Genomic DNA, 9,885 nt, shown 5'->3' with positions numbered 1-9,885 from the left:
CCACTAGCTATGAGTCAGAATCAAATCGATTTGACAGTGACACATTAGTACCCTGCAATACATTATTGAAAATCCATAAGATATGTGGAAATTACTCTCACAAAAGCAACATCTAAAAAATGCTTATCAAAGTGTTTAGAACACATTTGGTAATGATTTGGGGGAGAATATCCAATTATGAACCTTGAAATCGCATGTGATTTATAGTAAATACACAGAAATACATTCGAGTATAACATGAAAGATATTTTTAGGATGCGCTTGCTAATTTTTTTTTTTACCCTTTATATAAAGACCATTTAAAGTTTTGATTGCAAGCCATAGTTCAAGAGAAATTTTCTTCATCTGAGTACATCCTTTGACCAAGGGAAGCTTCAAGCAGGTTAAAGTGTGATCAATACACAAAAGAAAGGCTTTCCTTCAAAAACAGGTACATAGACCTCAACTTTAAGTGTTTTTGATCTTCATCCAGGATCTAAGGAAAAAAGAAGAAAAAAAAAATCCATGTATGTATTGAGGAAAGAAAAGCCTTTTATGAATTCTGGGAGAGGGCACTGTCAAAGGAAAAAAAAGAAACGATGATCCCAGGGGAAATTAGAACACTGACAATGTGGACTTCTGAAATGGCTCCAGGCCCCATGGCCTCTCCAGGAGCAGCAGTCACGGAGGCAGTGTCTGTTAAAAGTGGGAACTGTTGCACTGAGAAGCATTTGTCAAACGTAGCAGCCCTGGGAGGGATGCACACACACACAAAGATTTATTCAGCGTGATGATTAGCTAACCTACTCCAAAATGCTTTACCATCTCCATGTACCAACCCCACCTTCCGTGGGACTAAGACAACCTCTGTGGAGTTTAGTGAGGCACTTCTGATTCATGGTAGAGAAGCTCTCCTTCCTCCTAAAATAGAGCTCCCTCTGGCTAGAAGAAAAGAAGCCAAATCAAACACTATCATGCATAGACTTCTCAGTCAGGGTGGCATTAACCCTTTGATTCAAGTCTCTGACTTGGTACAGACACGTAATCCCCTTTCCTTTAATGTGTCACAAAGACTTTCAAGAAACTTCAACATGCCCAGCCTGTACATTTCCTAGTATTATTCTTTGGTGATTTTGATGAAATAAATTTTGCAGACAGCTTGACTGTAACATGATGTTTAAGAGTGTTGGTTCTGGAGTCAGACTTCCTGAGGAAAAATGACACTTTCAGCATGTATGTGCTCTATGACCTTACACAATCTAATTCTCAGTTTGCTCACCTGAGAAATGAGGATGAAGACAGTGTCAGCCTGATAGGGTTACTATGAGAATTAATTAAGATAATCTCTGTAAAGTTAGGATATGCCCCAACCCAACGTAAAGTATTGTGACTGCAAGCGACAAAAAACAGCAACTCCAAGTGGTTAAAACAATAAGTAAATGTATGTATCCCACAACCTGGACTCCAGAAGAGTAGGCTTTCAGCACAAAATGATTGAAAACTCAGTGGTGTTCAAAGACCCAGGTCCTTTCCCTTTCTCATACGTTATCAGCATTCACTTCAACCCAAATTGCTTCCTCACCTAGTCACAAGATGCCTGCCCATGGCGACTTATTGGTAGATGCCATTGAATCAGTTCAACTTCATAGCAACCCTATGAACAAGAGAACAAAACACTGTCTGGTCCTGCACCATCCTCGCAATTGTTGCTATGCTTGAGCCCATTGTTCCAGCCACTGTGTCAATCCATCTTGTTGAAGACACTCCTCCTTTTCATTGACCCTCTACTTTACCTAACATAATGTCCTTCTCTGGGGATTAATGCCTTCTGATAACATGTTCAAAGTGAGATGTAGTCTTGCCATCCTTGCTTCTAAGGAGCATTCTGGTTGTACTTCTTCTAAGACAGATGTGTTCATTCTTTTGGCAGTCCGTGGTATAGTCAACATTCTTCGCCAACACCAAAGTTCAAAGGTGTCAATTCTTCTTCTGTCTTTCTTATTCGTTGTCCAGCATTTGCGTGCATATGAGGCGATTGAAAACACCATGGCCTGGGTCAGGCACACCTTAGTCCTCAAGGTGACATCCTTGCTTTTCAATAGTTTAAAGAGGTCTTTTGTAGTCCATTCGCCCAATGCAATGTGTCTTTTGATTTCTTGACTATTTCCATGGGTGTTTATTGTGGATCCAAGCAAAATTAATCCTTGACAACTTCAATCTCCTCTCCATTTATCATGATGTTGCTTATTGGCCCAGTTGTGAAGATTTTTGTTTTCTTAACACTGAGGTGTCATCCATACTGAAGGCTGTGGTCTTTGATCTTCTTCAGTAAGTGCTTCAAATCCTCTTCACTTTCAGCAAGCAAGGTTGTGTCATCTGCATAATGCAGGCTGTTAATGAGTCTTCCTCCAATCCTGATGCCCCATTCTTCTTCATATAGTCCAAGAAGCCATGATAACTAGGATCACATTATTTCTTACTCATTTTCAGTAAAATTTTCAAGAAGCTCTCCAGTAGACTCTTTCTCTCATGCCATTAGCCAGAATTGAGTCACAAGGAGAATAGGATCATCGTGACTGGCTGAGACTTATCTTTGGACGGTAAGTACTAAATACATGGGAAGGTCATTTAAATACCCAGTAAAGGTTTGCTCTTTTTTATTGCGGACATTATATTATAGTCTTAAAGTCTTTTTTTTTTTTTTTCCAAAGATACAACTGGCTATTGCCGCAAATGTCTTGAAATAGCAATTTTATTTTTATCACTTGAAATAGATTTTTTTTGTGTGTGTGGCACTTCAAGATTTATTTCTAGTGGCTGCTTAAAGTACAGTTGTCCTACAATTTAATCCTGCTTAAAGTATTTAAGAAGAATTCTGAAGCCCCACCTGTACTGGGAAGAGGAAGGTAAAACGATCAGGTACAGGAATTGGTGCAAGATATGATTTCATCAATGATATGGGTGGAACTGAGCAACAGGGTGCTGTTTCATTTGCAGTCTTTCTGTCTGCTACTTTTTAAGCTTTAAGCAACACAGAACTACTTCTAATATGTCCTGAAGCCTTTCAAACTAAAATCAGGAGTTAATCTTGGCCACTGAAGAATGAGTTTGACCTAATAACTGGTCTTCCAGATTTCTAAAAGAGTGAGCTTTCTCAACGGTCCAATTCAACAACAATTTACTAACTTTTTTTCCCCCATTTTGTGCCAGGTGCTAAGTAGAACACAAAGTAAGTTTAAGAAACAAGCTATACCTTTATGAAAATTCCATTCTAGCTGGGAAAATAAAACACGTGAATGGTAAAGTGTTAAACAGTAGAACAAGGCAAACTAGAATTCAAGGCCCAAGGAAACTGCTACAGTCATCTTATTTGGCCATGACTAGACGGACAAGGAGCCCTGGTGGCACAGTGGTTAAGAGGTTGGCCACTAACTAAAAGGCCAGCAGTTTGAATCCACCAGCTGCTCCTTGGAAACCCTATGGGGCAGTTCTACTCTGTCCTATAGGGTCATTATAAGTTGTAATTGACTTCATGGCAATGGGTTTGGTTTTTTTGGTTTAGACTAACAAGGAAGAATCTTGTATAAAACAAAAAGCCAGTTGCCACCGAGTTGACTCTGACTCATGATGATCCCATGTGTGTCAGAGTAGGGTTTTCAATGATAGATTTTTCACAAGTAGATTGCCAGGCTTTCTTCTGAGGGATCTCTGGGTGGACTTGAACTTCTAACCTTTCTGTCAGCAGCTGAGCATGTTTACTGTTTGCATCACAACGGGACTCCTAGATTGGCATGTAAACTCAGCCTAAATCTGTAATAGGGACTGATACTTTCCATGGAGTAGGCAGACAGATGGCCTCAGAGTTTTTCAAATTTAGCATCAATTTCTCCCATCTGTTAACTGTAAACACTACCATGACCTTGTAGTGAAATGCATATTCTTCTGGAGAAGGATGAGTCTTGAAGCCTGATGAGGTAGTACATTTCTAGAGCTCTAAAAGTATGACAGTGGTTCTTGGGCCTCTCCCTGCTCTATCTTCCAAAACACCCCTCAGGATTCACAGCTCTAACATGATTGATCTAATCTAAGTGACACTGCACACTCAGCTCTAGAGGGTATATTGCATAGAAAGTATATCACACATGACAAATTTTTACATGATTGTCCTTACCAATCTTGTGTGTTTAAAACCTATTTGGAGCAGCTAAGCCTGATCAAAATGTACATAGTGATAATAATGAAAACGTTTACTCACCACAGACATTTAGTTCCGAACACTGTATACTCAAGAGAGGGTGTGCTATGAAAGCAAGGGAAATAAAATGGCCCTGACTTACCAGGCATTTATAAACATAACATAAATGTATGGAACAAATGTATGAAGCGACATATAAATCTACTGTCCCTAGTCTAAGCCCTTACTGTCACACAACCAGATTATGACAGTTAGTGGTCCCTTTGGCTCCACTTCTTCTCCTTCCAGTCTACTTTATATACAACTTCCAGGACCATATTCCCAAAGCACAACATTGGGTACATCATTTCCCTGTTGGCAATAGCATTTCAGTAATAGTAATCTGTAATCTGTGATAGCATCCCAGTACCTACAGAAAAACTAATACTCTCTTGTTTTTCAAGGCTTTAAACTACCCTGTAACATCTGCCCCCTCCAGGTTCCCGATCTATTCCCAATATAATATTCCTCCTCACTATTAAAATGGTTCCTTTAGCTAACTCTGTTTAATCAAGATCTCTATTTCTATACATGCCAATGGCTCTCCTGCCTTCTCAGCTTGCTCACCTCTGCATGTAATACACTTCCTGTCTCCATGTAGATAAATCTCATTCTTCTTTGAAGATGAAAGCTAATTTCCTACATAGCTACTTTCCTAAACATAGCAGATTACAAGTATTGTTCCTTCCTGTGAAATCCAATGGCATTTCTTAGTAAAGTGAGTTATTATGCATCAAGTTTACATAAATATCTTGCCCCCCCTCATCTCAGCTTCAAGTTCTTTGATGTTAAGCACCTTGTCTCAATGCTTTCTTTATGCTAAAGCCTGACAAACACAAGCTCTTCAACAATGCTGTGGATGGTAAAATAAAAGTCAAGCATAAGTGTTAAACAGAATAATGGACTAATCCATTAAAATCAGGATGGATAGGAATGAATTTAAAAAAGGCTTAATAGACAAGTGATTTTTTTAAACTGAGTTTAGCAGGAAGGAAAGGAATGGCAGTAGGGCAAGGAGGGGAAGCAAGAAGCACATGGGTTAAATGGGGCTGTGGACATGGAAAGGCATGGGTGGACCCAGGAGCCTGGCCAAGCCCTGATACTGGAGTAAAATCAACAAACCTGTGCAGAAGTCTGGTTGCCAGATGCCCTTCCCTTTGCATATCTTCTAGGTGTGACTTGCTGATGTCTATAGAGTTGAGGATTAGGGCCAAGAAAAAGTCATCATCAACGCTTAAATTCTATCTTCTGACCTTTAAATGTTCTTCTTCCATTCAATTCTTTGAAATATCATTTCCTTTGGTGATATAATTTTTTCCAACAGGAAGCTTGTTGGTGAGCTTCTTGATCCTCACTCTAACCTTGTCAGAACAATTGGACAGAAAGAAAAGATCAATGTTCTTCACATATATTTGTCCTTTTATCCATGTCCTCAGGTCCCTCTCAAAAGCTCCATGTTGTAAAGAAGGGCCTAGGACTTCCAGACCTGCAGGTTTTCGGGGGCGTAGGGAGCATTACTTGGCATGTGCTGATCAAGAGGTCAGCTGGGTTCTGCTGAGGCTGCAGTCGAAGCCCCATCAACTAGCCCTGACCTTAGACTCCTTTCAGGCTTAACACTTCAGCTTCATCTTCAATCACACCTCAGCTCTTCTCCGGAGCAGACATCTGCAGAGTGAACACATCACAGAGATAGGAAGATGTGCCAAGGAATGTATGGATTATCCCTTTTTATGTTTGTTAACTCCTTAAACATTCTAACACTCTACAGTTCTGTATCACCAGATATCCCACAGGGGAACCATCAGTCCTCATTTAACAAGTGTCTCTCTCCTTTAAACAGCATTGTTGAAACTGTCTATCACTTCTGTTTATACTTATGTCATTCTCTGTGCATCCAGAGTATAACTCTAAATGAAAGAATCATAGAATATAAGAACTAAAAATAAGTATCTCAGAAATTATCTAGTCAAAGACAGAAAGGAAACTACAGTACAGAAGGGGAATGTAGCCACTGTTGGATGTGTCTAACTGCATGTTGCAACTCTCAGATTATACTAAGGACTAGGATTTCCTGCAATCTGATTTATTCCCTTTATATAACCACACCGTGAATAACAACTAATGAGGACCTTCCATTAACTAGAATTTTTTCTTCCCCTCCACTTTAGAAACATGCTCATTGCAAGAAGTCTCAGCAATGATTTACATTTACTAAAAATTTTTAAAAAACATGTGTAGATTTATAAGGGGATAATATTATACCTCTCTCATATAATGTAAAGAAAAAAACAAAAGACATAAAGTTGATCAGTCAGGCACCTACTCTTTTGTCTCAAGGACCAGCTTCCTCTGGAACACAGTCTGTCGACCTCAGCACTATTGGCATTTGGAAATGAATGATTCTTTGTTGTGGGGACTCTCTTGTACATTATGGAATGTTTAGCAGCCACTCTGTCCACTACTAACTAGATTCCAGTAGCAACACCACCTGTCCAGTTTTGACAACTAAAAATGTCTCTAGACATTGTCAATGTCCCCTGGAGGGCAAAAACCACGCTCCACACCCCATTGAAGACCACTGGTCAAGAACACACTATAAACATAGAGGTTATTCTGAGGGATCCCTTCAGAAGTTGCTCCATAGCACTTTGTGTTTCACATCCCCACAATTCCACCATTACTACTGTCATTTCTAACCTGGGCTCCCACAAAGAGGTTAATGTACAGCCAGCAACACTGCCATGTCATGTTTTCTTCATAACCCTTCCAAGTGTGACTGGACAGGTATACCACACTCAACAAAGAGTGGAGATAATTAAAGGAGAATGCAATGTTGGAGGTTGAAACTGAAAGTTGTCTGTTGAAATGACTTTTTGCCATACCATAATGGAACACCATATTAGCAATCTATTGCTGTGTAACAGATTGCCCTAAAAGTAAAGTTAACTAAACTAAAACTAAAGTTAAAACAACAAACCTTTATTATTTCATGCTGTTTCTGATGGTCAGGAATCTGGGAGTGGCTTAGCTGGGTGGTTCTGAGGTTGCAGTACGTTGTCAGCTGGGGCTACAATCGTCTCAAGGCTGGCCCAGGGCTTGAGAATGTGCTTTCAAGCTCATTTATGGGGTTTTGGGCAGGTCTCAATTCCTCTATGGATATTGGCCAGAGGCTTTAGTTCCTTCTCATGTCAACATTTCCATAAAGCTTCACGCAACATAGTAGCTGGCTTGCCCTAGAGCAAGTGATGAGAGAGAGAAAGAGCAAAAAAACAAAACAGAAGCTGTGGTTTTACATACCATAATCTCATACATAAAGTTCCTGGTTGGTGCAAATGGTTAAGCATTTGGCTTTCAGCCAAGGTTGGAGGGTCATGTCCCCTCAGAGGCACCTCAGGAGGAAGGCTTGGTGATCTAGTTGTGAAAAATCGGTCATTGAAAACCCTGTGGAGCACAGTTCTACTCTGATACACATAGGTTTGCCATTTGTATCAGAATTTGCTTAATGGCAGCTAGTTAATCTCATAAGTAACATGCTGTCATGTCATATAGACCAACCCTGTACAAACTGAAAAGGGACAACACAAAGGTGTGACTATCAGGGGCAAGAAATTGTTGGGGGCCGTCTTAGAGGGTACCTACTCAGTAAATTAAACTCTTCCTAAGGAACAACTCAGTAAGTTAAGTTCTTCTTAAGTTTAAACCCTCCCCAGATCAGAAACATGACAATTTATGATCATAAGTGTCCTCACCTTCATCTAACGATGAGAAATAACTGACATACGGTTAGAATGATGAAAACGTGTAATCCTTACCTGAGGGGCAGGCTAAGAAGACTTTCTTGAGAAGTTTGCCAATGGTGCCTGAACCAAGTCAATCTTCTTGGGAACTCTGTTCTTTCTAAAGCATGTGCAAAGGTTGAAATGATTGATTCAGAGCCTTTCTGTCCCTGACTTATCTTGCCCTTTTCCCCTTTGATGAGATCACAAAATTCCTAGAGTCCATGAGTTTTAGGAACACAGGCTGAAAGTAGCAGTTCATGGCCATAATGGCAGGGATCACTTAGCACCATTGAATATGGTATACCAGAGGTCTACTTTCAGGCACAGCATCCATCAGGACTTCTGAGGCACATTTATTAAGTTACTTAATGAAAATTACTTAGAATACTGCCTTGCACATAAGAACTTAACATAAGCTAGTTATTATTGTTACTATTATTGTTTAGCACCAAATTTAATATCGATTGCAGAACTTATGAAAAGATCTCCCAACACTGATGTATTTTATCTATTTTTTATTTCAGGAGAAAGGAAAAATATAATAGGAGTTCTTATTTCACAGAGATGAGTAGATTAAATCTACTTCCATTTTGTGCAGGAAATTAAAGGTAATAATTCTGACTACTGGCAGAATCCTTTTCCACCCCCAATTGGACCTATTTGAGATCTGAATTCTATCTGTCGAGTTCACAAATCTTCCCCCAGAAATGCACCCACACAGAGACCCACCAAACTACTCATTCTACTTCATGTCACCTGGGTCGTGGGAAAGTAGCTGCATAAAGCATTGAGTTTTTATCACTGTCTTCTCTTCATGGTTTTGTCAGTGAGTTCTGTTAACTGACTTACTTAACAAGCCTTTAGCACCACCTCTGGCCTGCATATTGGATTTACATCCTTTCACTTGGATTTTCCCAGACAATAGAAAGTAGAGCTGGAGAACTAGATGAAATGTTTAAGATTCATAAAATGGAAAACATGGGCCCAGAGGTAGAAGCCCAAATGACTGGATATTTCCATCTCTGCTGTGTTTTTAAGACTGGGACACTTCAGTTTTCTGTTGACTCAGACCTTTCCCATTACAAGGTTCAACAAAGCAGACTTAAAAGACTCTCAGAGTGCCAAGTCACAGAGCAGTGTTTTTAGAAGTGGACATATGGGTCATTGCATTTATGTCCTGCCCTTCTATCTCAGTCAATGTCACTCTAAGCTTTTGGTTAGATTTATAGGAAATCTTCCCTAGAAGGGAAATACAGTTTATTCCTCTACCTCCAGAAATATTGATCCTTTAACCTGTTGCCAATGGAGTTGACTCAAACTCATGGCAACCCCGTGTATGTCAGAGTAGAACTGCACTCCATAGGGTTTTTAATGGCTGTTTTTCAGAAGTCGATTCCTAGGGCTTTCTTCTTAGGCACCCAGGGTGGAATCGAACCTCCAAACTTACAATTAGCAGCCAAGTACCTTAACCATTTATACGACTCAGGGACTCCAATGATCCTCTAACAGTCCCCCCAAAATAAGGAAATACAATTTCCTTGAACCTCTCTAAGGAAGTAATCACAATAATGCCAATTAGTAGTATATTTAAAAGCTTCCACCAAGAACAGCCAAGAAGTTCTTCATAAAATCTAAAACCATAAATTTGAGACAGTCAGGGTAAATGTATGTTACACGTGTTGCTACATCTCATGCCAATAGATGCTTTGGACATACAAATTTTTCTTTAGCATCCACATAGAGGTAAAGGGGCAGAATGAAAGCTATTTTCCTGTGGCAGTTTTACATTAAATTTCTTTCTCCTCAACATCTTGGGTATGTGTTCTGAAGCTGAGTGCCTCGCTTCATACTGAGCACCAGCACAAAAGTTGTGAGCAAGAAGAAAGGGTACAG

The 9,885-nt window shown here is 39.8% G+C and overlaps 1 long non-coding RNA gene across 1 annotated transcript; it reads right to left on the bottom strand.

Annotated features, from left to right (window-relative positions):
• Positions 1 to 399: 399 nt before the first annotated feature.
• On the bottom strand, positions 400 to 8,319 carry LOC126082276 (uncharacterized). Its single transcript, XR_007518523.1, has 4 exons — positions 8,026 to 8,319; positions 7,191 to 7,446; positions 5,336 to 5,878; positions 400 to 475 (listed from the first exon to the last, which is right to left on the bottom strand). It is a non-coding gene; the product is annotated as an uncharacterized LOC126082276 (long non-coding RNA).
• Positions 8,320 to 9,885: the final 1,566 nt, after the last annotated feature.

This window comes from Elephas maximus, chromosome 8, assembly GCF_024166365.1.
Source record: "Elephas maximus indicus isolate mEleMax1 chromosome 8, mEleMax1 primary haplotype, whole genome shotgun sequence".
Classification (NCBI taxonomy): Eukaryota; Metazoa; Chordata; class Mammalia; order Proboscidea; family Elephantidae; genus Elephas; species Elephas maximus.
The sequence above is the reverse complement of the archived record's forward strand: the minus strand, read 5'-3'. Positions and strand labels throughout refer to the sequence as shown.